This window comes from Stenella coeruleoalba (assembly GCF_951394435.1).
Source record: "Stenella coeruleoalba genome assembly, contig: scaffold_283, whole genome shotgun sequence".
In the NCBI taxonomy this organism is placed as follows: Eukaryota; Metazoa; Chordata; class Mammalia; order Artiodactyla; family Delphinidae; genus Stenella; species Stenella coeruleoalba.
Genome location: NW_027646069.1, coordinates 100,465 through 128,131, shown reverse-complemented (window position 1 = coordinate 128,131; position 27,667 = coordinate 100,465). Strand labels below are relative to the sequence as shown.

Genomic DNA, 27,667 nt, shown 5'->3' with positions numbered 1-27,667 from the left:
GAAGTGAGACTTCATTGTAGTGCAGATTTCCTTTGCAAGCTTGCTTGGTTGGCCAAAAAGGGCGTATGCGTTTTTTCCTGAATATATTCAGGAAAAAACACATACGCCCTTTTTGGCCAAGTGCATCATTGTGGACGTTCTGCCTCTTTTCCTATGCTTTCAATGCAATTCCAGTCTACCTCCTGAAATCGGTTTCCTGCAATTCTGCCCCGCTTTCAAGTCCTCTTGGCAGCCTTACTTCAGTCTATTTTTGGACGATAGCTGTCATTTATAACTCTGCAGGTTTGTGAATTACAGTGCCCCTGAGCTCCTTTCTTCAACTCGCTTTCTTGTGAGCTGGCCGCAACACCGCAGGATGGCTTCAGGCCCTAATCTGGTTCCGGCACGGAACACTGAGCCTTTGGTTATTTCCTCTTCCTGGTGGGAAATGAGAGTTAAATTTGCCCGTCCAGACACCTCCAGCTAGCCTCTCATTGGTTCTCGCTATTCCTGTTCATCTTCCGCAGAAATTGCAAACTGGGCCAAACAGGAGGTTAAAGGGACTGACTCTCCAAGTGGGGAGAGTGTTAGTAAAGCGTCTGGAATGTTGCACCCGCGTACCAGGGGAGGAAAACTGAGACATATTTGAACACGTCTCCCGTTCACATGGTTGATCATACTTGGGTTCCACATGCATGTTTTAGCTGAAGGAAGAATACCTAAAACCTGGGTAGTTGAAACCCGTGGAATGGGTACCATGCAATATGATTTCAAAGGGTATTCATTTGCTCACCAAACCTCTCCAATCCTATCACTGCTGCGTTTATGCCCCTGTACACATGCTTGATTCTCTTTCGGAGACATAGCAATCCATAGGTTTTAAGATACTTACTAGTCAGGTACATTCTTAGGCGTTTAATATGCGGTGTTGAGTCCATTTCGTTGAGCAAGGAGTAGCTCTTGTCTATTCCATATTTGGCTTAAGGAACTTTATCTGTGCTCATTTCAATCTCTGGTTTTATGCAGCACCCCAACTCACCTTTCCCCTTAAGCAAGCATAAGTTGGTTTTCGAAATTTGAGACCCTGTTCTGTTCTGTAATTCAGTTCCTGTGTAGCCAAGTTTACATTCCGTGTATTACTGATATCTTATGATGTTTCTTTTTCTGTGTGACTTATTTCAGTTAGAATCATCATACCTGAATCCACTCATTGTGCTGCTAAGGGCCTGATGACACAGATTTCATTGCTGAGTGATATTGCTTTGTAAGTAAATACCACAACTTCTTTATCCATTTTTCACTTTCTGCGATGTTGAACTTGTACTGTAAACGAGGTTCTTGTAAACAGAGCCGTTCCAAACTTTGGGGTGGCTGGTCTTTTTGATTTTAAATTTCCTAAGCTATAGGACCATAAGTGGAAGTGCCCTAGGCTCTGTTGCTTTGTTTTTTAGATGTTTCAGGAAACACCATACACTTCTCCCAAGTGGTTGTTGGCAATTTACATCCCGCCCATCAGCATAACAAGGCTCCCAGTTCTCCATGGCCTGTCCTGCCTTTCTGGATTTTACACTTTTTTCAGATGGCCCTTTTGACCGGGGGGAAGTGAGACTTCATTGTAGTGCAGATTTCCTTTGCAAGCTTGCTTGGTTGGCCAAAAAGGGCGTATGCGTTTTTTCCTGAATATATTCAGGAAAAAACGCATACGCCCTTTTTGGCCAAGTGCATCATTGTGGACGTTCTGCCTCTTTTCCTATGCATTCAATGCAATTCCAGTCTACCTCCTAAAATCAGTTTCCTGCAATTCTGCCCCGCTTTCAAGTCCTCTTGGCAGCCTTACTTCAGTCTATTTTTGGACGATAGCTGTCATTTATAACTCTGCAGGTTTGTGAATTACAGTGCCCCTGAGCTCCTTTCTTCAACTCGCTTTCTTGTGAGCTGGCCGCAACACCGCAGGATGGCTTCAGGCCCTAATCTGGTTCCGGCACGGCACACTGAGCCTTTGGTTATTTCCTCTTCCTGGTGGGAAATGAGAGTTAAATTTGCCCGTCCAGACACCTCCAGCTAGCCTCTCATTGGTTCTCGCTATTCCTGTTCATCTTCCGCAGAAATTGCAAACTGGGCCAAACAGGAGGTTAAAGGCGCTGACTCTCCAAGTGGGGAGAGTGTTAGTAAAGCGTCTGGAATGTTGCACCCGAGTACCAGGGGAGGAAAACTGAGACATATTTGAACACGTCTCCCGTTCACATGGTTGATCATACTTGGGTTCCACATGCATGTTTTAGCTGAAGGAAGAATACCTAAAACCTGGGTAGTTGAAACCCGTGGAATGGGTACCATGCAATATGACTTCAAAGGGTCTTCATTTGCTCACCGAACCTCCCCAATCCTATCACTGCTGCGTTTATGCCCCTGTACACATGCTTGATTCTCTTTCAGAGACATAGCAATCCATAGGTTTTAAGATACTTACTAGTCAGGTACATTCTTAGGCGTTTAATATGCGGTGTTGAGTCCATTTCGTTGAGCAAGGAGTAGCTCTTGTCTATTCCATATTTGGCTTAAGGAACTTTATCTGTGCTCATTTCAATCTCTGGTTTTATGCAGCACCCCAACTCACCTTTCCCCTTAAGCAAGCATAAGTTGGTTTTCGAAATTTGAGACCCTGTTCTGTTCTGTAATTCAGTTCCTGTGTAGCCAAGTTTACATTCCGTGTATTACTGATATCTTATGATGTTTCTTTTTCTGTGTGACTTATTTCAGTTAGAATCATCATACCTGAATCCACTCATTGTGCTGCTAAGGGCCTGATGACACAGATTTCATTGCTGAGTGATATTGCTTTGTAAGTAAATACCACAACTTCTTTATCCATTTTTCACTTTCTGCGATGTTGAACTTGTACTGTAAACGAGGTTCTTGTAAACAGAGCCGTTCCAAACTTTGGGGTGGCTGGTCTTTTTGATTTTAAATTCCCTAAGCTATAGGACCATAAGTGGAAGTGCCCTAGGCTCTGTTGCTTTGTTTTTTAGATGTTTCAGGAAACACCATACACTTCTCCCGAGTGGTTGTTGGCAATTTACATCCCGCCCATCAGCATAACAAGGCTCCCAGTTCTCCATGGCCTGTCCTGCCTTTCTGGATTTTACACTTTTTTCAGAAGGCCGTTTTGACCGGGGGGAAGTGAGACTTCATTTTAGTGCAGATTTCCTTTGCAAGCTTGCTTGGTTGGCCAAAAAGGGCGTATGCGTTTTTTCCTGAATATATTCAGGAAAAAACGCATACGCCCTTTTTGGCCAAGTGCATCATTGTGGACGTTCTGCCTCTTTTCCTATGCATTCAATGCAATTCCAGTCTACCTCCTGAAATCGGTTTCCTGCAATTCTGCCCCGCTTTCAAGTCCTCTTGGCAGCCTTACTTCAGTCTATTTTTGGACGATAGCTGTCATTTATAACTCTGCAGGTTTGTGAATTACAGTGCCCCTGAGCTCCTTTCTTCAACTCGCTTTCTTGTGACCTGGCCGCAACACCGCAGGATGGCTTCAGGCCCTAATCTGGTTCCGGCACGGCACGCTGTGCCTTTGGTTATTTCCTCTTCCTGGTGGGAAATGAGAGTTAAATTTGCCCGTCCAGACACCTCCAGCTAGTCTCTCATTGGTTCTCGCTATTCCTGTTCATCTTCCGCAGAAATTGCAAACTGTGCCAAACAGGAGGTTAAAGGCGCTGACTCTCCAAGTGGGGAGAGTGTTAGTAAAGCGTCTGGAATGTTGCACCCGAGTACCAGGGGAGGAAAACTGAGACATATTTGAACACGTCTCCCATTCACATGGTTGATCATACTTGGGTTCCACATGCATGTTTTAGCTGAAGGAAGAATACCTTAAACCTGGAGTGTTGAGACCCGTGTAATGGGTACCATGCAACATGACTTCAAAGGGTCTTCATTTGCTCACCGAACCTCTCCAATCCTATCACTGCTGCGTTTATGCCTCTGTACACATGCTTGATTCTCTTTTGGAGACATAGCAATCCATAGGTTTTACGATACTTACTAGTCAGGTACATTCTTAGGCGTTTAATATGCGGTGTTGAGTCCATTTCGTTGAGCAAGGAGTAGCTCTTGTCTGTTCCATATTTGACTTAAGGAACTTTATCTGTGCTCATTTCAATCTCTGGTTTTATGCAGCACCCCAACTCACCTTTACCCTTAAGCAAGCATAAGTTGGTTTTCTAAATTTGAGACCCTGTTCTGTTCTGTAATTCAGTTCCTGTGTAGCCAAGTTTACATTCCGTGTATTACTGATATCTTATGATGTTTCTTTTTCTGTGTGACTTATTTCAGTTAGAATCATCATACCTGAATCCACTCATTGTGCTGCTAAGGGCCTGATGACACAGATTTCATTGCTGAGTGATATTGCTTTGTAAGTAAATACCACAACTTCTTTATCCATTTTTCACTTTCTGCGATGTTGAACTTGTACTGTAAACGAGGTTCTTGTAAACAGAGCCGTTCCAAACTTTGGGGTGGCTGTGTCTTTTTGATTTTAATTTCCCTAAGCTATAGGACCATAAGTGGAAGTGCCCTAGGTTCTGTTGCTTTGTTTTTTAGATGTTTCAGGAAACACCATACACTTCTCCCGAGTGGTTGTTGGCAATTTACATCCCGCCCATCAGCATAACAAGGCTCCCAGTTCTCCATGGCCTGTCCTGCCTTTCTGGATTTTACACTTTTTTCAGATGGCCCTTTTGACCGGGGGGAAGTGAGACTTCATTGTAGTGCAGATTTCCTTTGCAAGCTTGCTTGGTTGGCCAAAAAGGGCGTATGCGTTTTTTCCTGAATATATTCAGGAAAAAACGCATACGCCCTTTTTCGCCAAGTGCATCATTGTGGACGTTCTGCCTCTTTTCCTATGCTTTCAATGCAATTCCAGTCTACCTCCTGCAATCGGTTTCCTGCAATTCTGCCCCGCTTTCAAGTCCTCTTGGCAGCCTTACTTCAGTATATTTTTGGACGATAGCTGTCATTTATAACTCTGCAGGTTTGTGAATTACAGTGCCCCTGAGCTCCTTTCTTCAACTCGTTTTCTTTGAGCTGGCCGCAACAGCGCAGGATGGCTTCAGGCCCTAATCTGGTTCCGGTACGGCACGCTGAGCCTTTGGTTATTTCCTCTTTCTGTTGGGAAATGAGAGTTAAATTTGCCCGTCCAGACACCTCCAGCTAGCCTCTCATTGGATCTCGCTATTCCTGTTCATCTTCCGCAGAAATTGCAAACTGGGCCAAACAGGAGGTTAAAGGCGCTGACTCTCCAAGTGGGGAGAGTGTTAGTAAAGCGTCTGGAATGTTGCACCCGAGTACCAGGGGAGGAAAACTGAGACATATTTGAACACGTCTCCTGATCGCATGGTTGATCATACTCTGGGTTCCACATGCATGTTTTAGCTGAAGGAAGAATACCTAAAACCTGGGTAGTTGAAACCCGTGGAATGGGTACCATGCAATATGACTTCAAAGGGTCTTCATTTGCTCACCGAACCTCTCCAATCCTATCACTGCTGCGTTTATGCCCCTGTACACATGCTTGATTCTCTTTCGGAGACATAGCAATCCATAGGTTTTAAGATACTTACTAGTCAGGTACATTCTTAGGCGTTTAATATGCGGTGTTGAGTCCATTTCGTTGAGCAAGGAGTAGCTCTTGTCTATTCCATATTTGGCTTAAGGAACTTTATCTGTGCTCATTTCAATCTCTGGTTTTATGCAGCACCCCAACTCACCTTTACCCTTAAGCAAGCATAAGTTGGTTTTCTAAATTTGAGAACCTGTTGTGTTTTGGATTTCAGTTCCTGTGTAGCCAAGTTTACATTCCGTGTATTAGTGATATCTTATGATGTTTCTTTTTCTGTGTGACTTATTTCAGTTAGAATCATCGTACCTGAATCTACTCATTATGCTGCCACGGGCCTGATGACATAGATTTCATTGCTGAGTGATACTGCATTGTACGTAAGTACCACAAGTTCTTTATCCATTTTTCACTTTCTGCGATGTTGAACTTGTACTGTAAACGAGGTTCTTGTAAACAGAGCCGTTCCAAACTTTGGGGTGGCTGTGTCTTCTTGATTTTAATTTCCCTAAGCTATAGGACCATAAGTGGAAGTGCCCTAGGCTCTGTTGCTTTGTTTTTTAGATGTTTCAGGAAACACCATACACTTCTCCCTAGTGGTTGTTGGCAATTTACATCGCGCCCATCAGCATAACAAGGCTCCCAGTTCTCCATGGCCTGTCCTGCCTTTCTGGATTTTACACTTTTTTCAGATGGCCCTTTTGACCCGGGGGAAGTGAGACTTCATTGTAGTGCAGATTTCCTTTGCAAGCTTGCTTGGTTGGCCAAAAAGGGCGTATGCGTTTTTTCCTGAATATATTCAGGAAAAAACGCATACGCCCTTTTTGGCCAAGTGCATCATTGTGGACGTTCTGCCTCTTTTCCTATGCTTTCAATGCAATTCCAGTCTACCTCCTGAAATCGGTTTCCTGCAATTCTGCCCCGCTTTCAAGTCCTCTTGGCAGCCTTACTTCAGTCTATTTTTGGACGATAGCTGTCATTTATAACTCTGCAGGTTTGTGAATTACAGTGCCCCTGAGCTCCTTTCTTCAACTCGCTTTCTTTTGAGCTGGCCGCAACACCGCAGGATGGCTTCAGGCCCTAATCTGGTTCCGGTACGGCACGCTGAGCCTTTGGTTATTTCCTCTTCCTGGTGGGAAATGAGTGTTAAATTTGCCCGTCCAGACACCTCCAGCTAGCCTCTCATTGGTTCTCGCTATTCCTGTTCATCTTCCGCAGAAATTGCAAACTGGGCCAAACAGGAGGTTAAAGGCGCTGACTCTCCAAGTGGGGAGAGTGTTAGTAAAGCGTCTGGAATGTTGCACCCGAGTACCAGGGGAGGAAAACTGAGACATATTTGAACACGTCTCCCGTTCACATGGTTGATCATACTTGGGTTCCACATGCATGTTTTAGCTGAAGGAAGAATACCTTAAACCTGGAGAGTTGAGACCCGTGAAATGGGTAGCATGCAATATGACTTCAAAGGGTCTTCATTTGCTCACCGAACCTCTCCAATCCTATCACTGCTGCATTTAAACCCTGTACACACGCTTGATTCTCTTTTGGAGACATAGCAATCCATAGGTTTTAAGATACTTACTAGTCAGGTACATTCTTAGGCGTTTAATATGGGGTGTTGAGTCCATTTCGTTGAGCAAGGAGTAGCTCTTGTCTATTCCATATTTGGCTTAAGGAACTTTATCTGTGCTCATTTCAATCTCTGGTTTTATGCAGCACCCCAACTCACCTTTACCCTTAAGCAAGCATAAGTTGGTTTTCTAAATTTGAGAACCTGTTCTGTTCTGTAATTCAGTTCCTGTGTAGCCAAGTTTACATTCCGTGTATTACTGATATCTTATGATGTGTCTTTTTCTGTGTGACTTATTTCAGTTAGAATCATCATACCTGAATCCACTCATTGTGATGCTAAGGGCCTGATGACATAGATTTCATTGCTGAGTGATATTGCTTTGTAAGTAAATACCACAACTTCTTTATCCATTTTTCACTTTCTGCGATGTTGAACTTGTACTGTAAACGAGGTTCTTGTAAACAGAGGCGTCCCAAACTTTGGGGTGGCTGTGTCTTTTTGATTTTAATTTCCCTAAGCTATAGGACCATAAGTGGCAGTGCCCTAGGCTCTGTTGCTTTGTGTTTTAGATGTTTCAGGAAACACCATACACTTCTCCCAAGTGTCTGTTGGCAATTTACATCCCGCCCATCAGCATAACAAGGCTCCCAGTTCTCAATGACCTGTTGCCTTTCTGGATTTTACACTTTTTTCAGATGGCCCTTTTGACCTGGGGGAAGTGAGACTTCATTGTAGTGCAGATTTCCTTTGCAAGCTTGCTTGGTTGGCCAAAAAGGGCGTATGCGTTTTTTCCTGAATATATTCAGGAAAAAACGCATACGCCCTTTTTGGCCAAGTGCATCATTGTGGACGTTCTGCCTCTTTTCCTATGCTTTCAATGCAATTCCAGTCTACCTCCTGAAATCGGTTTCCTGCAATTCTGCCCCGCTTTCAAGTCCTCTTGGTAGCCTTACTTCAGTCTATTTTTGGACGATAGCTGTCATTTATAACTCTGCAGGTTTGTGAATTACAGTGCCCCTGAGCTCCTTTCTTCAACTCGCTTTCTTGTGACCTGGCCGCAACACCGCAGGATGGCTTCATGCCCTAATCTGGTTCTGGCACGGCACGCTGAGCTTTTGGTTATTTCCTCCTCCTGGTGGGAAATGAGAGTTAAATTTGCCCGTCCAGACACCTCCAGCTAGCCTCTCATTGGTTCTCGCTACTCCTGTTCATCTTCCGCAGAAATTGCAAACTGGGCCAAACAGGAGGTTAAAGGCGCTGACTCTCCAAGTGGGGAGAGTGTTAGTAAAGCATCTGGAATGTTGCACCCGAGTACCAGGGGAGGAAAACTGAGACATATTTGAACACGTCTCCCGATCACATGGTTGATCATACTCTGGGTTCCACATGCATGTTTTAGCTGAAGGAAGAATACCTAAAACCTGGGTAGTTGAAACCTGTGGAATGGGTACATTGCAATATGACTTCAAAGGGTCTTCATTTGCTCACCGAACCTCTCCAATCCTATCACTGCTGCGTTTATGCCCCTGTACACATGCTTGATTCTCTTTCGGAGACATAGCAATCTATAGGTTTTAAGATACTTACTAGTCAGGTACATTCTTAGGCGTTTAATATGCGGTGTTGAGTCCATTTCATTGAGCAAGGAGTAGCTCTTGTCTATTCCATATTTGGCTTAAGGAACTTTATCTGTGCTCATTTCAATCTCTGGTTTTATGCAGCACCCCAACTCACCTTTCCCCTTAAGCAAGCATAAGTTGCTTTTCTAAATTTGAGACCCTGTTCTGTTCTGTAATTCAGTTCCTGTGTAGCCAAGTTTACATTCCGTGTATTACTGATATCTCATGATGTTTCTTTTTCTGTGTGACTTATTTCAGTTAGAATCATCATACCTGAATCCACTCATTGTGCTGCTAAGGGCCTGATGACACAGATTTCATTGCTGAGTGATATTGCTTTGTAAGTAAATACCACAACTTCTTTATCCATTTTTCACTTTCTGCGATGTTGAACTTGTACTGTAAACGAGGTTCTTGTAAACAGAGCCGTTCCAAACTTTGGGGTGGCTGTGTCTTTTTGATTTTAATTTCCCTAAGCTATAGGACCATAAGTGGAAGTGCCCTAGGTTCTGTTGCTTTGTTTTTTAGATGTTTCAGGAAACACCATACACTTCTCCCGAGTGTCTGTTGGCAATTTACATCCCGCCCATCAGCATAACAAGGCTCCCAGTTCTCCATGGCCTGTCCTGCCTTTCTGGACTTTACACTTTTTTCAGATGGCCCTTTTGACCGGGGGGAAGTGAGACTTCATTGTAGTGCAGATTTCCTTTGCAAGCTTGCTTGGTTGGCCAAAAAGGGCGTATGCGTTTTTTCCTGATTATATTCAGGAAAAAACGCATACGCCCTTTTTGGCCAAGTGCATCATTGTGGACGTTCTGCCTCTTTTCCTATGCTTTCAATGCAATTCCAGTCTACCTCCTGAAATCGGTTTCCTGCAATTCTGCCCCGCTTTCAAGTCCTCTTGGCAGCCTTACTTCAGTCTATTTTTGGACGATAGCTGTCATTTATAACTCTGCAGGTTTGTGAATTACAGTGCCCCTGAGCTCCTTTCTTCAACTCGCTTTCTTGTGACCTGGCCGCAACACCGCAGGATGGCTTCAGGCCCTAATCTGGTTCCGGTACGGCACGCTGAGCCTTTGGTTATTTCCTCTTCCTGGTGGGAAATGAGAGTTAAATTTGCCCATCCAGACACCTCCAGCTAGCCTCTCATTGGTTCTCGCTATTCCTGTTCATCTTCCGCAGAAATTGCAAACTGGGCCAAACAGGAGGTTAAAGGGACTGACTCTCCAAGTGGGGAGAGTGTTAGTAAAGCGTCTGGAATGTTGCACCCGAGTACCAGGGGAGGAAAACTGAGACATATTTGAACACGTCTCCCGATCACATGGTTGATCATACTCTAGGATCCACATGCATGTTATAGCTGAAGGAAGAATACCTTAAACCTGGGTAGTTGAAACCTGTGGAATGGGTACCATGCAATATGACTTCAAAGGGTCTTCATTTGCTCACCGAACCTCTCCAATCCTATCACTGCTGCGTTTATGCCCCTGTACACATGCTTGATTCTCTTACGGAGACATAGCAATCCATAGGTTTTAAGATACTTACTAGTCAGGTACATTCTTAGGCGTTTAATATGGGGTGTTGAGTCCATTTCGTTGAGCAAGGAGTAGCTGTTGTCTATTCCATATTTGGCTTAAGGAACTTTATCTGTGCTCATTTCAATCTCTGGTTTTATGCAGCACCCCAACTCACCTTTCCCCTTAAGCAAGCATAAGTTGGTTTTCTAAATTTGAGACCCTGTTCTGTTCTGTAATTCAGTTCCTGTGTAGCCAAGTTTCCATTCCGTGTATTAGTGATATCTTATGATGTTTCTTTTTCTGTGTGACTTATTTCAGTTAGAATCATCGTACCTGAATCTACTCATTATGCTGCTATGGGCCTGATGACATAGATTTCATTGCTGAGTGATACTGCATTGTACGTAAGTACCACAAGTTCTTTATCCATTTTTCACTTTCTGCGATGTTGAACTTGTACTGTAAACGAGGTTCTTGTAAACAGAGCCGTTCCAAACTTTGGGGTGGCTGTGTCTTTTTGATTTTAATTTCCCTAAGCTATAGGACCATAAGTGGAAGTGCCCTAGGCTCTGTTGCTTTGTTTTTTAGATGTTTCAGGAAACACCATACACTTCTCCCGAGTGGTTGTTGGCAATTTACATCCCGCCCATCAGCATAACAAGGCTCCCAGTTCTCCATGACCTGTCCTGCCTTTCTGGATTTTACACTTTTTTCAGATGGCCCTTTTGACCGGGGGGAAGTGAGACTTCATTGTAGTGCAGATTTCCTTTGCAAGCTTGCTTGGTTGGCCAAAAAGGGCGTATGCGTTTTTTCCTGAATATATTCAGGAAAAAACGCATACGCCCTTTTTGGCCAAGTGCATCATTGTGGACGTTCTGCCTCTTTTCCTATGCTTTCAATGCAATTCCAGTCTACCTCCTGAAATCGGTTTCCTGCAATTCTGCCCCGCTTTCAAGTCCTCTTGGCAGCCTTACTTCAGTCTATTTTTGGACGATAGCTGTCATTTATAACTCTGCAGGTTTGTGAATTACAGTGCCCCTGAGCTCCTTTCTTCAACTCGCTTTCTTGTGATCTGGCCGCAACACCGCAGGATGGCTTCAGGCCCTAATCTGGTTCTGGCACGGCACGCTGAGCCTTTGTTTATTTCCTCCTCCTGGTGGGAAATGAGAGTTAAATTTGCCCGTCCAGACACCTCCAGCTAGCCTCTCATTGGTTCTCGCTATTCCTGTTCATCTTCCACAGAAATTGCAAACTGGGCCAAACAGGAGGTTAAAGGCGCTGACTCTCCAAGTGGGGAGAGTGTTAGTAAAGCGTCTGGAATGTTGCACCCGAATACCAGGGGAGGAAAACTGAGACATATTTGAACACGTCTCCCGATCACATGGTTGATCATACTCTGGGTTCCACATGCATGTTTTAGCTGAAGGAAGAATACCTAAAACCTGGGTAGTTGAAACCCGTGGAATGGGTACCATGCAATATGATTTCAAAGGGTCTTCATTTGCTCACCGAACCTCTCCACTCCTATCACTGCTGCGTTTATGCCCCTGTACACATGCTTGATTCTCTTTCGGAGACATAGCAATCTATAGGTTTTAAGATACTTACTAGTCAGGTACATTCTTAGGCGTTTAATATGCGGTGTTGAGTCCATTTCGTTGAGCAAGGAGTAGCTCTTGTCTATTCCATATTTGGCTTAAGGAACTTTATCTGTGCTCATTTCAATCTCTGGTTTTATGCAGCACCCCAACTCACCTTTACCCTTAAGCAAGCATAAGTTGGTTTTCTAAATTTGAGACCCTGTTCTGTTCTGTAATTCAGTTCCTGTGTAGCCAAGTTTACATTCCGTGTATTACTGATATCTTATGATGTTTCTTTTTCTGTGTGACTTATTTCAGTTAGAATCATCATACCTGAATCCACTCATTGTGCTGCTAAGGGCCTGATGACACAGATTTCATTGCTGAGTGATATTGCTTTGTAAGTAAATACCACAACTTCTTTATCCATTTTTCACTTTCTGCGATGTTGAACTTGTACTGTAAACGAGGTTCTTGTAAACAGAGCCGTTCCAAACTTTGGGGTGGCTGTGTCTTTTTGATTTTAATTTCCCTAAGCTATAGGACCATAAGTGGAAGTGCCCTAGGTTCTGTTGCTTTGTTTTTTAGATGTTTCAGGAAACACCATACACTTCTCCCGAGTGGTTGTTGGCAATTTACATCCCGCCCATCAGCATAACAAGGCTCCCAGTTCTCCATGGCCTGTCCTGCCTTTCTGGATTTTACACTTTTTTCAGATGGCCCTTTTGACCGGGGGGAAGTGAGACTTCATTGTAGTGCAGATTTCCTTTGCAAGCTTGCTTGGTTGGCCAAAAAGGGCGTATGCGTTTTTTCCTGAATATATTCAGGAAAAAATGCATACGCCCTTTTTGGCCAAGTGCATCATTGTGGACGTTCTGCCTCTTTTCCTATGCTTTCAATGCAATTCCAGTCTACCTCTTGAAATCGGTTTCCTGCAATTCTGCCCCGCTTTCAAGTCCTCTTGGCAGCCTTACTTCAGTCTATTTTTGGACGATAGCTGTCATTTATAACTCTGCAGGTTTGTGAATTACAGTGCCCCTGAGCTCCTTTCTTCAACTCGCTTTCTTGTGACCTGGCCGCAACACCGCAGGATGGCTTCAGGCCCTAATCTGGTTCCGGCCCGGCATGCTGAGCCTTTGGTTAATTCCTCTTCCTGGTGGGAAATGAGAGTTAAATTTGCCCGTCCAGACACCTCCAGCTAGCCTCTCATTGGTTCTCGCTATTCCTGTTCATCTTCCGCAGAAATTGCAAACTGGGCCAAACAGGAGGTTAAAGGCGCTGACTCTCCAAGTGGGGAGAGTGTTAGTAAAGCGTCTGGAATGTTGCACCCGAGTACCAGGGGAGGAAAACTGAGACATATTTGAACACGTCTCCCGTTCACATGGTTGATCATACTTGGGTTCCACATGCATGTTTTAGCTGAAGGAAGAATACCTTAAACCTGGAGAGTTGAGACCCGTGGAATGGGTACCATGCAATATGACTTCAAAGGGTCTTCATTTGCTCACCGAACCTCTCCAATCCTATCACTGCTGCATTTATGCCCCTGTACACATGCTTGATTCTCTTTTGGAGACAGAGCAATCCATAGGTTTTAAGATACTTACTAGTCAGGTACATTCTTAGGCGTTTAATATGCGGTGTTGAGTCCATTTCGTTGAGCAAGGAGTAGCTCTTGTCTATTCCATATTTGGCTTAAGGAACTTTATCTGTGCTCATTTCAATCTCTGGTTTTATGCAGCACCCCAACTCACCTTTCCCCTTAAGCAAGCATAAGTTGGTTTTCTAAATTTGAGACCCTGTTCTGTTCTGTAATTCAGTTCCTGTGTAGCCAAGTTTACATTCCGTGTATTACTGATATCTTATGATGTTTCTTTTTCTGTGTGACTTACTTCAGTTAGAAACATCATACCTGAATCCACTCATTGTGCTGCTAAGGGCCTGATGACACAGATTTCATTGCTGAGTGATATTGCTTTGTAAGTAAATACCACAACTTCTTTATCCATTTTTCACTTTCTGCGATGTTGAACTTGTACTGTAAACGAGGTTCTTGTAAACAGAGGCGTCCCAAACTTTGGGGTGGCTGTGTCTTTTTGATTTTAATTTCCTTAAGCTATAGGACCATAAGTTGCAGTGCCCTAGGCTCTGTTGCTTTGTTTTTTAGATGTTTCAGGAAACACCATACACTTCTCCCGAGTGTCTGTTGGCAATTTACATCCCGCCCATCAGCATAACAAGGCTCCCAGTTCTCCATGGCCTGTCCTGCCTTTCTGGATTTTACACTTTTTTCAGATGGCCCTTTTGACCAGAGGGAAGTGAGACTTCATTGTAGTGCAGATTTCCTTTGCAAGTTTGCTTGGTTAGCCAAAAAGGGCGTATGCGTTTTTTTCTGAATATATTCAGGAAAAAATGCATACGCCCTTTTTGGCCAAGTGCATCATTGTGGACGTTCTGCCTCTTTTCCTATGCTTTCAATGCAATTCCAGTCTACCTCCTGAAATCGGTTTCCTGCAATTCTGCCCCGCTTTCAAGTCCTCTTGGCAGCCTTACTTCAGTCTATTTTTGGACGATAGCTGTCATTTATAACTCTGCAGGTTTGTGAATTACAGTGCCCCTGAGCTCCTTTCTTCAACTCGCTTTCTTGTGAGCTGGCCGCAACACCGCAGGATGGCTTCAGGCCCTAATCTGGTTCCGGCACGGCACGCTGAGCCTTTGGTTATTTCCTCTTCCTGGTGGGAAATGAGAGTTAAATTTGCCCGTCCAGACACCTCCAGCTAGTCTCTCATTGGTTCTCGCTATTCCTGTTCATCTTCCGCAGAAATTGCAAACTGGGCCAAACAGGAGGTTAAAGGCGCTGACTCTCCAAGTCGGGAGAGTGTTAGTAAAGCGTCTGGAATGTTGCACCCGAGTACCAGGGTACGAAAACTGAGACATATTTGAACACGTCTCCCGTTCACACGGATGATCATACTCTTGGTTCCACGTGCATGTTTTAGCTGAAGGAAGAATACCTTAAACCTGGGTAGTTGAAACCCGTGGAATGGGTACCATGCAACATGACTTCAAAGGGTCTTCATTTGCTCACCGAACCTCTCCAATCCTATCACTGCTGCGTTTATGCCCCTGTACACATGCTTGATTCTCTTTCGGAGACATAGCAATCCATAGGTTTTAAGATACTTACTAGTCAGGTACATTCTTAGGCGTTTAATATGCGGTGTTGAGTCCATTTCGTTGAGCAAGGAGTAGCTCTTGTCTATTCCATATTTGGCTTAAGGAACTTTATCTGTGCTCATTTCAATCTCTGGTTTTATGCAGCACCCCAACTCACCTTTACCCTTAAGCAAGCATAAGTTGGTTTTCTAAATTTGAGACCCTGTTCTGTTCTGTAATTCAGTTCCTGTGTAGCCAAGTTTCCATTCTGTGTATTAGTGATATCTTATGATGTTTCTTTTTCTGTGTGACTTATTTCAGTTAGAATCATCATACCTGAATCCACTCATTGTGATGCTAAGGGCCTGATGACATAGATTTCATTGCTGAGTGTTATTGCTTTGTAAGTAAATACCACAGCTTCTTTATCCATTTTTCATTTTCTGCGATGTTGAACTTGTACTGTAAACGAGGTTTTTGTAAAGAGAGCCGTCCCAAACTTTGGGGTGGCTGTGTTTTTTTGATTTTAATTTCCCTAAGCTATAGGACCATAAGTGCAAGTGCCCTAGGTTCTGTTGCTTTGTTTTTTAGATGTTTCAGGAAACACCATACACTTCTCCCGAGTGGTTGTTGGCAATTTACATCCCGCCCATCAGCATAACAAGGCTCCCAGTTCTCCATGGCCTGTCCTGTCTTTCTGGATTTTACACTTTTTTCAGATGGCCCTTTTGACCGGGGGGAAGTGAGACTTCATTGTAGTGCAGATTTCCTTTGCAAGCTTGCTTGGTTGGCCAAAAAGGGCGTATGCGTTTTTTCCTGAATATATTCAGGAAAAAACGCATACGCCCTTTTTGGCCAAGTGCATCATTGTGGACGTTCTGCCTCTTTTCCTATGCTTTCAATGCAATTCCAGTCTACCTCCTGAAATCGGTTTCCTGCAATTCTGCCCCGCTTTCAAGTCCTCTTGGCAGCCTTACTTCAGTCTATTTTTGGACGATAGCTGTCATTTATAACTCTGCAGGTTTGTGAATTACAGTGCCCCTGAGCTCCTTTCTTCAACTCGCTTTCTTGTGAGCTGGCCGCAACACCGCAGGATGGCTTCAGGCCCTAATCTGGTTCCGGCCCGGCATGCTGAGCCTTTGGTTAATTCCTCTTCCTGGTGGGAAATGAGAGTTAAATTTGCCCGTCCAGACACCTCCAGCTAGTCTCTCATTGGTTCTCGCTATGCCTGTTCATCTTCTGCAAAAATTGCAAACTGGGCCAAACAGGAGGTTAAAGGGATTGACTCTCCAAGTCGGGAGAGTGTTAGTAAAGCATCTGGAATGTTGCACCCGAGTACCAGGGTACGAAAACTGAGACATATTTGAACACGTCTCCCGATCACACGGTTGATCATACTCTGGGTTCCACATGCATGTTTTAGCTGAAGGAAGAATACCTAAAACCTGGGTAGTTGAAACCCGTGGAATGGGTACCATGCAATATGACTTCAAAGGGTCTTCATTTGCTCACCGAACCTCTCCAATCCTATCACTGCTGCGTTTATGCCCCTGTACACATGCTTGATTCTCTTTCGGAGACATAGCAATCCATAGGTTTTAAGATACTTACTAGTCAGGTACATTCTTAGGCGTTTAATATGCGGTGTTGAGTCCATTTCGTTGAGCAAGGAGTAGCTCTTGTCTATTCCATATTTGGCTTAAGGAACTTTATCTGTGCTCATTTCAATCTCTGGTTTTATGCAGCACCACAACTCACCTTTCCCCTTAAGCAAGCATAAGTTGGTTTTCGAAATTTGAGACCCTGTTCTGTTCTGTAATTCAGTTCCTGTGTAGCCAAGTTTACATTCCGTGTATTACTGATATCTTATGATGTTTCTTTTTCTGTGTGACTTATTTCAGTTAGAATCATCATACCTGAATCCACTCATTGTGCTGCTAAGGGCCTGATGACACAGATTTCATTGCTGAGTGATATTGCTTTGTAAGTAAATACCACAACTTCTTTATCCATTTTTCACTTTCTGCGATGTTGAACTTGTACTGTAAACGAGGTTCTTGTAAACAGAGGCGTCCCAAACTTTGGGGTGGCTGTGTCTTTTTGATTTTAAATTCCCTAAGCTATAGGACCATAAGTGGAAGTGCCCTAGGCTCTGTTGCTTTGTTTTTTAGATGTTTCAGGAAACACCATACACTTCTCCCGAGTGGTTGTTGGCAATTTACATCCCGCCCATCAGCATAACAAGGCTCCCAGTTCTCCATGGCCTGTCCTGCCTTTCTGGATTTTACACTTTTTTCAGATGGCCCTTTTGACCGGGGGGAAGTGAGACTTCATTGTAGTGCAGATTTCCTTTGCAAGCTTGCTTGGTTGGCCAAAAAGGGCGTATGCGTTTTTTCCTGAATATATTTTTCCTGAATATATTTTTTCCTGAATATATTTTCCTGAATATATTCAGGAAAAAACGCATACGCCCTTTTTGGCCAAGTGCATCATTGTGGACGTTCTGCCTCTTTTCCTATGCTTTCAATGCAATTCCAGTCTACCTCCTGAAATCGGTTTCCTGCAATTCTGCCCCGCTTTCAAGTCCTCTTGGCAGCCTTACTTCAGTCTATTTTTGGACGATAGCTGTCATTTATAACTCTGCAGGTTTGTGAATTACAGTGCCCCTGAGCTCCTTTCTTCAACTCGCTTTCTTGTGACCTGGCCGCAACACCGCAGGATGTCTTCAGGCCCTAATCTGGTTCTGGCACGGCATGCTGAGCCTTTGGTTAATTCCTCTTCCTGGTGGGAAATGAGAGTTAAATTTGCCCAAAAAGACACCTCCAGGTAGTCTCTCATTGATTCTCGCTATTCCTGTTCATCTTCCGCAGAAATTGCAAACTGGGTCAAACAGGAGGTTAAAGGGATTGACTCTCCAAGTGGGGAGAGTGTTAGTAAGCGTCTGGAATGTTGCACCCGAGTACCAGCGTACGAAAACTGAGACATATTTGAACACGTCTCCCGATCACATGGTTGATCATACTCTAGGTTCCACATGCATGTTGTAGCTGAAGGAAGAATACCTTAAACCTGGGTAGTTGAAACCCGTGGAATGGGTACCATGCAATATGACTTCAAAGGGTCTTCATTTGCTCACGAACCTCTCCAGTCCTATAACTGCTGCGTTTATGCCCCTGTACACATGCTTGATTCTCTTTCGGAGACATAGCAATCCATAGGTTTTAAGATACTTACTAGTCAGGTACATTCTTAGGCGTTTAATATGCGGTGTTGAGTCCATTTCGTTGAGCAAGGACTAGCTCTTGTCTATTCCATATTTGGCTTAAGGAACTTTATCTGTGCTCATTTCAATCTCTGGTTTTATGCAGCACACCAACTCACCTTTCCCCTTAAACAAGCATAAGTTGGGTTTCTAAATTTGGGACACTGTTCTGTTCTGTAATTCAGTTCCTGTGTAGCGAAGTTTACATTCCGTGTATTACTGATATCTTATGATGTTTCTTTTTCTGTGTGACTTATTTCAGTTAGAATCATCATACCTGAATCCACTCATTGTGCTGCTAAGGGCCTGATGACACAGATTTCATTGCTGAGTGATATTGCTTTGTAAGTAAATACCACAACTTCTTTATCCATTTTTCACTTTCTGCGATGTTGAACTTGTACTGTAAACGAGGTTCTTGTAAACAGAGCCGTCCCAAACTTTGGGGTGGCTGTGTCTTTTTGATTTTAATTTCCCTAAGCTATAGGACCATAAGTGGAAGTGCCCTAGGCTCTGTTGCTTTGTTTTTTCGATGTTTCAGGAAACACCATACACTTCTCCCGAGTGTCTGTTGGCAATTTACATCCCGCCCATCAGCATAACAAGGCTCCCAGTTCTCCATGGCCTGTCCTGCCTTTCTGGATTTTACACTTTTTTCAGATGGCCCTTTTGACCGGGGGGAAGTGAGACTTCATTGTAGTGCAGATTTCCTTTGCAAGCTTGCTTGGTTGGCCAAAAAGGGCGTATGCGTTTTTTCCTGAATATATTCAGGAAAAAACGCATACGCCCTTTTTGGCCAAGTGCATCATTGTGGACGTTCTGCCTCTTTTCCTATGCTTTCAATGCAATTCCAGTCTACCTCCTGAAATCGGTTTCCTGCAATTCTGCCCCGCTTTCAAGTCCTCTTGGCAGCCTTACTTCAGTCTATTTTTGGACGATAGCTGTCATTTATAACTCTGCAGGTTTGTGAGTTACAGTGCCCCTGAGCTCCTTTCTTCAACTCGTTTTCTTGTGAGCTGGCTGCAACACCGCTGGATGGCTTCAGGCCCTAATCTGGTTCCGGCACGACATGCTGAGCCTTTGGTTATTTCCTCTTTCTGGTGGGAAATGAGAGTTAAATTTGCCCGTCCAGACACCTCCAGCTAGTCTCTCATTGGTTCTCCCTATTCCTGTTCATCTTCCGCAGAAATTGCAAACGGGGCCAAACAGGAGGTTAAAGGTGCTGACTCTCCAAGTGGGGAGAGTGTTAGTAAAGCGTCTGGAATGTTGCACCCGAGTACCAGGGGAGGAAAACTGAGACATATTTGAACACGTCTCCCGTTCACACGGTTGATCATTATCTGGGTTCCACATGCATGTTTTAGCTGAAGGAAGAATACCTTAAACCTGGAGAGTTGAGACCCGTGTAATGGGTACCATGCAATATGACTTCAAAGGGTCTTCATTTGCTCACCGAACCTCTCCAATCCTATCACTGCTGCGTTTATGCCCCTGTACACACGCTTGATTCTCTTTCGGAGACATAGCAATCCATAGGTTTTAAGATACTTACTAGTCAGGTACATTCTTAGGCGTTTAATATGGGGTGTTGAGTCCATTTCGTTGAGCAAGGAGTAGCTCTTGTCTATTCCATATTTGGCTTAAGGAACTTTATCTGTGCTCATTTCAATCTCTGGTTTTATGCAGCACCCCAACTCACCTTCCCCCTTAAGCAAGCATAAGTTGGTTTTCTAAACTTGAGACACTGTTCTGTTTTGTAATTCAGTTCATGTGTAGCCAAGTTCACATTCTGTGTATTAGTGATACCTTATGATGTTTCTTTTCTGTGTGACTTATTTCAGTTCGAATCATCATACCTGAATCCACTCATTATGCTGTTACGGGCCTGATGACATAGATTTCATTGCTGAGTGATATTGCATTGTACGTAAGTACCACAAGTTCTTTATCCATTTTTCACTTTCTGCGATATTGAACTTGTACTGTAAACGAGGTTCTTGTAAACAGAGCCGTCCCAAACTTTGGGGTGGCTGTGTCTTTTTGATTTTAATTTCCCTAAGCTATAGGACCATAAGTGGAAGTGCCCTAGGTTCTGTTGCTTTGTTTTTTAGATGTTTCAGGAAACACCATACACTTCTCCAGAGTGGCTGTTGGCAATTTACATCCCGCCCATCAGCATAAGAAGGCTCCCAGTTCTCCATGGCCTGTCGTGCCTTTATGGATTTTACACTTTTTTCAGATGGCCCTTTTGACCAGGTGGAAATGAGACTTCATTGTAGTGCAGATTTCCTTTGCAAGCTTGCTTGGTTGGCCAAAAAGTGCGTGTGCGTTTTTTCCTGAATATATTCAGGAAAAAACACATACGCCCTTTTTGGCCAAGTGCATCATTGTCGAGTTTCTGACTCTCTTCATATGCTTTCAGTGCAATTCCAGTCTACCTCCTGAAATCGGTTTCCTGCAATTCTGCCTTGCTTCAATGCCTCTTCATAGCCTTACCTCAATATATTTTTTAAAAATAGTTGGCCTTTATAACTCTGCAGGTTTTTGAATTGCAGTGGCCCTTAGCTCCATTTTTTAGCTCTTATTTTTGTGGTATTGCCCCATAACCACAGGATTCCTTGAAGCCCTATTTTTCTTCTGGGGCACCTGCTGTGCCTTTGGTTAATTCTTCTTACTGATGTGATATTAGAGTGACATGTGCCCATTGAAACCGCTACAGCTAGTTTCTCACTGGTTCCCCCTATTCCCATTCATCCTCTGCACTAACTGCAGACTGTGCGATACCAGAACTTAAAGGCATTGACTCCATGTGGGGATGTTGTTAGTAAAGTGGCTGGAATGTCGATCCGGAGCCCCAGGAGAGGAAAAATGAGGTGCGTTTTAGAAACCTTTCCCGATCATATGGTATACCAGTCGCTGGGTTTCCCAAGCATGGTTTAGCTGTAGGAAGATTCCCTTCAACCTGGAGTGTTGGGACCCTTGGACTGAGTAGCATGAAGTATTGCATTAAACTTTCGGCAGTTGCTCACCAAAGCTCACCAATCCTGTCAGCCCCAAGTGTCCAGCCTTATGTCTTATCCAGCTGTGGGTTTATATGTGGTCAATCCAGGTTGCATCACAGCCCCTGAGCGAATTTTGTAAGAATTTTTCTCTCTTTCATTGTTTCAGCGTTTTGTTTTTAAAATTTATTTCTATAATGGGGTTTAGCTCCTTTTCACTGCTGTGTTTGTGCCGCTCTGCACACACTTGATTCCCTTATGGAGATATATCAATACATGGGTTTTAAGATTCTTATTCCTCAGATATATTTCTCTGCGGTGTATAGGGTGTGTTGAGGCCTGTTCATTGAGCAAGGTGTAGATCTTGTCTAATACCTATTTGGTTTATTGAACGGTATCTGTGCTAATTTCAAACTCTGGTTTTATGCATCACCCCACCTCTCCTTTCCCCTTAAGCTGACATAAGTGTGTTTTCTAAATGTGAGACACTGTTCTGTTCTGTAATTCATTTCTTGTGCAGCCATATTTACCCTCCCTCTATAAGTGATATCTTATGATATGTTTCTTTTTCTGTTTGACTTATTTCAAGTAGTATTATCGGACCTAAATCCACTCTTTATCCTTCTACTAGCCTTATTACATTGATTTCATGGTGAAGAGATATTCCATTGTACATAAGTACCACATCTTCTTTATCCATTGTTCTCTTTCCTGGGATATTTAAGGTGTACTGAAGTTGAGGTTCTTGTAAACAGAGTAGCCCTAAACTGTGGTGTGCTTGTGTCTTGTTGATTTTTAGACTTCCCTAGATATACTCCCATGATTGGAAGTGTCCTATGCTCTGTAGCTCTGTTTTTTAGATGATTTAGGAACCACCATACACTTCTCCAGAGTGGCTCTCGGCAGTTCACACACTGCCCATCAGCGTATAAAGGCTCCCTGTTCTCCATGGCCTGTCCTGCATTTCTGGTTTTTACAATTTTTTAGGATGGCCCTTTTGACCGGTGGGAAGTGAGACTTCTTTGTTGTGCACATTTGCATTGCTTGCTTGCTTCGTTGCCCATAAAGTGCGTATGCGTTTTTTCCTGGATATAATCAGGAAAAAACGCATACGCCCTTTTGGGCCAACTGCATCATTGTCGAAATTCTGCCGCTTTTCATGTGCATTAAAGACAAGTCCAATCTATCTCTTGAAATCTGTTTCTTGCAATTCTGTCTTGCATTCAGATCCTCTTCTTTGCCTTACCTCAACATATTTTTGGACGTTAGTTTTCATTTATAACTCTGCAGGTTTGTGAATTGCAGTGACCCTGAGCTCCATTTTTTAAGTTGCTCTTTTGTGAGCTGGCCTCAAACCCGCAGGATTGCTTCAGGCCCTATTTTGGCTCCGGCGAGGCAGGCTGAGCCTTTCTTTAATTCTTACTCTTAATGGGAAATTAGAGTGATATGTGCCCGTCCAAACCCCTACAACTCTTCTCTCATTGGTTCCCCCTCTTCCCGTTCATCCTCCTCACAATTTGCAAAATGTGTGAAACAGAAGTTTAAATGTGCTGATTCTCCAAGTGGGGAGATTCTAAGTAGCGTGGCTGGAATGGTGAACAGGAGCACCAGGAGAGGATAAATGAGGTGCATTTTAGACACATCTCCCGATCACATGGTGTACAGTCCTCTGGGTTTTCCATGCATGTTTTAGCTGTAGGAAGATCCCTTGAACCTGCAGATTTGGGACCCATTGAATGGGTACCAGGTAGTATTACTTTAAAGGGTGTGCATTTCCTCACCCAACCTCACATTTCTCTTAGCGCAAACAGTTTCCAGCCTTATGTCTCATCCTGCTGTGGGTCTAGATGTGTTCAATCCATGTTGCATCACCGTCCCTGAGGAAAAGTTGTAAGAGGTTTTCTCTGTCTCTCTGTCGTTTATTTTTTTCAATTTATTACTATATTGGTTACAGCTGATTTTCAAAGCTCTGTTTCTTGCTGCTGTACATCCACTTGATTCGCGTACAGAGAGACATCAATAAATTCTTTTTCAGATTCTTACCAGTCGTATATATTCTTTTCCGGTGACTTGAGTGTGCTGAGTGCAGTTCTTTTAGCTACCGTGTAGGCCTTGTTGATTATCAGTTTGGTATTTGGAATGGTATCTTTGCTAATTTCAACCTCCTGGATGATGCCTCACCCCTCCCCACCTTTCCCGTTTAGCAGCCTTATGCGTGTTTTCTACATATTTGACTATGTTTTTGTTTTGTAATTTATTTCATGTGTAGCCATTTTGGATTCCACCTTTAAGTGATATCTTATGATATGTGTCTTTTTCTTTTTGAATTCTGTCACTTAGAATGATCATACGTAACTCCTCCGGAGTCGTTACAACTGGCCATATTTCATTGATTTCCAGGCTGAATAATATTCCACTCTACCTAAGTACCACATCTCTATCCATTTTTTCCCTCCAGAGACATTTAAGTTATATCCTAGTCGAGGATCTTTTAAACAGAGAGGGGGTAAACATTGGGGTGCCTGTGTCCTCTCGATTTTTGTTTTTCCCAAGATATACGCCCATGAGTGCAAGTGCCCTATGCTCTGTAGCTCATTTTTTAGATGCTTTAGTAAACACAATACACTTCTCCAGAATGGCCGTTGGCAATATACATTTCCACTATAAGTCTCACAGGGCTCCCTCTTCTCGTTGCCCTGTCCTGCATTTCTGTTGTTTACGCTTTATGAGGATGGCTCTTCTGACTGATGCGAAGTGATATCTTTTGTAGTATTGACTTCCAGTGCCCACCTGTTTGGTTGGCTAAAAAAGTGTATGCCCTTTTCTTGAATATATACAGAAAAGAACGCATACACCCTTTTTGGCCAACTGCAATGTTGGCAATGTTCAGCTCCTTTTCTTGTGCTTAATGGCGAGTCCTTTCTACCTCCTCAAATCCCTTTCCTGCCATTCTCCCTTGCTTACAAGTCCTTTTCTCTGACTTTCCTCAAGACATTTTTCAGTGATGGATATTTTCAACTCTGCAGTTTTGTGAATTTTACTGCCCCTGAGTTCCATTGTTCAACTCGTGTTTATGGGAACTGGCCACAAAGCAGCGGGATTTCCTCAAGCCCTATACTGTTTCCATGGGCAACCCTAGCCTTTGGTCAATTCGTCTTCCTGATTGGAAATTAGAGTGACATGTGCCTGTCTGAACACCTAGGACTTGTCTCTCATTGTTCCTCATCCTTCCGCTTCATCCTCTGGACAAATTCCAAACTGTACGCAACAGGATGTTGACAGTGCTGACATCTCCAAGTGGGGAGACTGTTAGTAAAGACGCTGGAGGGGTGAACCCGAGCACCAGGAGATGAGGAGATGAGATGCCTTTTCCAAACTCTTCCCGATCAGACGGTATACCATCCTCTGGGTGTGACAGACATGTTTTAGCAGTAGGAAGAGTCCCATTCATGTAAGGAGAACACCAGGGCTTTTTCAAAATCAGTGTCTCCCCGAAACCCAAACTGGGGAAGTTTTTAAGCTACGGCTACACATATGTTCATTAAGGGCCTTGGGAAGTAGGCAGAGTCCAAACTTTAGATGATTGAAGTCTTCAGGGTCAGAAGCACTCACCACCAGCTTCCCTTAGGCTACACTTTAACTGTCATTGATAGATGATGTCAATAAAAATATCTATTCTTTTTCAGATTATTTCCCCTTATAGGTTATTGCAAAATGTTGAGTGTAGTTCCCTGTGCTATACAGTAGTTCCTTGTTGATGATCTATTTTATACATAGCAGTGTGTATGTGTTCATTCCAAACTGTTAATTTATCCCTCCTCCCACCTTTCCCCTTTGGTAATAATAAATTATAAGATTTTATACTTCTCAGAAATGGGGGAGCTGAAAGAGAGGTATCATTTTCAATGGAAAAGCATTTAAAACAAGATTGAAGGTTTAACCAAGATTATTAGCTGTACATCCTTGGAAAGAAATCACTTCGTTTCTCTAATATTGACCTGACAAATAAGACAAACCTTTTCACTGAACTTGCTTATAAAAAGTGATGGAAATATCAAATGGAAGTGTTAAAAACATCTTATTTTACCCGAGCCTTATACACTGTTCTATGTTAACTACAGTTTGGCTCACACATCTGTTCATTGAGGTTACAATAGTCTCAATTTCTGTTACTGATCCTCCAGAGTGGACCCCAACAAGTGTCCCCCTGCCCAGTGTCATTGGGGCCAACAGATCGAGACTGAGTTTGGTTCACAAGCAAAGGAAACTTTATATTTTGATCAGAGAATGGAAAGGTGAGAGCATGCACTACCCCGTGGGCTGTGGGCTGGGCTGCTGTGTAGAGATCCTGTCAGAGTCAGTGGGAGGGAGGGAGGCGGCGGAGCTCTCGAGGGCTGGGTTGGCTGTAGCTCAGGCTCTATATCGTGGAGTCTGCACTGGGCCCCAGGAGCTGAGGTGTCGACCCAGCCATTCTGCACTAGGAAATCTGGTCTGAAGTGCCGGGTGTGGAACCTCTGCATGCGGGACCCTAGGAGCACGTGAAATTAGACAAAGCACAAAGGATAAAAAAGGTTAGACTTGACTTTATTGCCCAGATTCTATTTTTATCTCCCAGGGATTTTTAATGGGCTTTGCTGGGGACAAACCCCTCCTCTGCCTTTTGTCCCGTTCCTCATTCTTGGAGTGCTGAGGGTGCAGACCCTTCTTCTGTAACTGCTGAGTGCTGAGTTGGGAGCCCTCATACCCTGGGGCGAGGGTCAGAGCTTCTCCCCAGCAGCCTCCCGGTGACGTTGATTGTCCCCAGGACCCCTGCCTCCCTGCTCGTCCACCTGAGCACCAGCATTGGAAGTGTTATAGATTCTAATGACCTTTAAGGGTCCAGGAAAGAGATGTGCAGAGACGCTGTGGGGGCCGGTTTCACCCCGCCCCACATTTGTTCGGCCACCTTAGGCTGACCGTCTCTGCCAGCCTAGATGCTCTGACCAGTAGTCTGCGCTTTCTTCAGTTAGGCCCCTGAATTAACGTACAAACAGCACCAGGTGTCAGAGCCCTGCCCGCTCAACTCCCAGACAGTCCAGGGTCAGTGGTGATCAAGGACCATGATGGCTACTGAGTCAACAGCCTTTTGAAGTAAACAGGAGTCCAGCCGGTCTTATTGGCCACCATCATCACGGTGTCTGTAGGCTTTTCTATGGTGACAGTGTGGTATACTGTTCCCCCGCCAAGATTATTAGCTCCCCTCTGGGTGCAGTAAGTCCTGCAAGCAGTAGTCTACTCTTTTGGGACACACTCTTGTTGTTTTATGAGAGAAACTCCAGGTCAAGTGATGTTCACACGAGTCGTCATGGTGCCCTGTTGCCCCCGGTTATCTCTCTGGATGTTGGAGTTGGAGGGCCTCCTCACTCGAGGTCGGTGTGCCCACGGAGCGAACCCTGCAACTTCAGGGCATGGTTGGTGGTTAGGATCACCACGTGGGGTCCTTTTCCCTTAGGAGGGAGGTGGCCTTTTGGGCTGCTGATTTCCAGGTTTTTAGATACCGCCAGTATCTTGGCCAGATGTGGCAGTGGGCCAAGCCCCTTAGTGACCGTAGTTTATCCTACCTGGATGGCATTCTTGCATTGTTCCATTTCAAGTGGTCCCAGTTTTTGCACTAATTCTCCAATGGCGATTCACCTTTCACCGGGAATGTAAAGGTCAAAGGGTTTAGCTAAATTAGGGAGTTCCAGGGCAAGGGTCTGAATTGACTGCTCTTTCCATTCTTGAAAGGCCACTTCTGGATTCTATTCAAAAGGATCATCATCTTTTCCTTTCAGTGTTTCATATAGAGGCCCAGCTAGTAGACTGTAGCTAGGGATCCAGAAGCAGCAAACCCTGGCCTCCCCAGGAACCCCTAAGCTGTCTTCTAGTTTTAGAAAGGGGTAAGGCTGAAAATGGTTTCTTCCCTTTCCTGGGATGGGCTTCTCTGACCTTCTGTGAGAATGAAGCCCAGGCAGGTCACCGCAGTCTGTGATATTTGAGCTTTTTCTTGGACAACTTCTATCCTTTATTGGCTTGGTAGTTCAGAGGCCTCCTTAGTAGGGCTGGTGATCAGAATGTCGTCTGCATATTGAAGGAGGGTTTCCTTTTCCAGAGGTAGAACTTTTAGGTCTTTAGCTAAGCTTTCCCCAAAGATGGTGTGGGAATTTTTGCACCCTTGGGGCCAGACGGCCCGGAAGTATTGTTTTAGTTGTATGTTGAGTCCTGCCACTCACAAGCCAAAATTTCTTGTGACTCTGGGACTAATGGAATACAAAAGAAGGCATCATTGAAGACTAATACAGAATACCATGTCCTGGTGGTTGGTAGAATGACCAGCA

The 27,667-nt window shown here is 44.0% G+C and overlaps 1 long non-coding RNA gene across 1 annotated transcript in view; it reads left to right on the top strand.

Moving 5' to 3' along the window:
• Positions 1 to 25,603, top strand: part of LOC307181363 — an 87,575-nt gene extending 61,972 nt beyond the window's left edge. Inside the window, exons 3-4 of the long non-coding RNA XR_013826591.1 lie at positions 20,154 to 20,235; positions 25,496 to 25,603. This is a non-coding gene — a long non-coding RNA (uncharacterized lncRNA). The remainder of the gene's footprint in view (positions 1 to 20,153; positions 20,236 to 25,495) is intronic.
• Positions 25,604 to 27,667: the final 2,064 nt, after the last annotated feature.